Source organism: Aplysia californica, unplaced genomic scaffold (assembly GCF_000002075.1).
Source record: "Aplysia californica isolate F4 #8 unplaced genomic scaffold, AplCal3.0 scaffold00078, whole genome shotgun sequence".
Taxonomy (NCBI): Eukaryota; Metazoa; Mollusca; class Gastropoda; order Aplysiida; family Aplysiidae; genus Aplysia; species Aplysia californica.
In genome coordinates, this window is record NW_004797348.1 from 1,281,477 (window position 1) to 1,282,583 (window position 1,107).

General features: G+C 44.5%; 1 protein-coding gene across 3 annotated transcripts in view; it reads left to right on the forward strand.

Annotated features, from left to right (window-relative positions):
* LOC101858769 (myocyte-specific enhancer factor 2A) overlaps positions 1–1,107 on the forward strand; it is a 197,433-nt gene that overhangs the window by 47,606 nt on the left and 148,720 nt on the right. For 2 of the 3 annotated variants that reach the window (XM_005094234.3, XM_013080208.2), the window contains exon 4: positions 685–753. The exons of the other annotated variant lie outside the window; for it this stretch is intronic. The gene's annotated coding sequence lies outside the window, so the exon portion shown is untranslated. The remainder of the gene's footprint in view (positions 1–684; positions 754–1,107) is intronic. 3 annotated transcript variants of the gene reach the window in all.

The following is a 1,107-nucleotide window of genomic DNA, read 5'->3' on the forward strand; positions in this document are numbered from 1 at the left end:
GGGGGTGGAGAAATTATCTTCTAAGTCTTTCCGTTTGTATAAATAACTATCCCTGTTTAAGTACGTTGAATACAAAATGAGACGATCTGTGTTCATACTCTTGCCGTGAACACGTCAAGTCTATGTAAAAGGCGACCAAAAACATTTCCATCTAGTCTAAAAAGTAATTCTAAAAGAGCACTGTAACTCCAATCCGTGGGTGGTTGGCGGGTGCTCTGGTGTGGTTTGCTCCTTCTTTCCTATCAAACATCTATCCTTGTTATCTCCCCTTCTCCTTTTATATGTTTGTCACTCTCTTGTAACACCTCTAATCTTCTGGCCCTTATGACCGTATGACCTTATGCAGTTGTGAGCGCCGTAAAACCTTTACTGAAACAAACAGCTCCAATCCGGCTGACCGTCATGCGTCCGCTTCATTTAGTTGCATGCGTCCTACAACAGCCTGCGTGCTCGTGCCTACGTGCTTGCTCGCTCTCCTGACTCCTGCCCACTCAGTGTTGACGGCGCACAACAGCGTACTCATTTAGTGCACGACTTGCTCTCTAGTCTTTAGGCGCGTGCTGTTTTCTGTAAAGTTGACGAGTTTCTATCGTTGATTGGATTTCATGATTATTGTGTGTGTGTATGTGTGCGTGAGTGTTTCTTCCTGTTTATAACTCTTGTTGTTGCTTTTCATGTCGACAGTTTCTGATTACCTGCCTTCGATCGCCGGTACGCCATCATCAGAATTGTAGATGTATCTGGATTGACCCTGTAAGTATCCGTCTATCTCTTTGAATTGGCAGTTGATATTGACTGGGTCTGCATATCCTATCTCTGTCCCCTTTCTGTTCTTGTCAGTGTCAATTTGTTGTTTTATTAGCAATAGATTTTAGACTTGACAAAGGCATTTGTGCCTTGTATGAACTTATTTGTGTCTACAATACAGTTCAGTTGTTGGTGTGTGCCTGGGTAGTAGCTTCACTTTTGGTCTCTATTTTTTGTTTTGTAGTCTGCTACGTCCGAAAGATATAAATGCCCGTCTCTGTCTGTCTGTCTGTCTGTCTGTCTGTCTGTCTGTCCGTCCGTCCGTCCGTCCGTCCGTCCGTCCGTCCGTCCGTCCGTCCG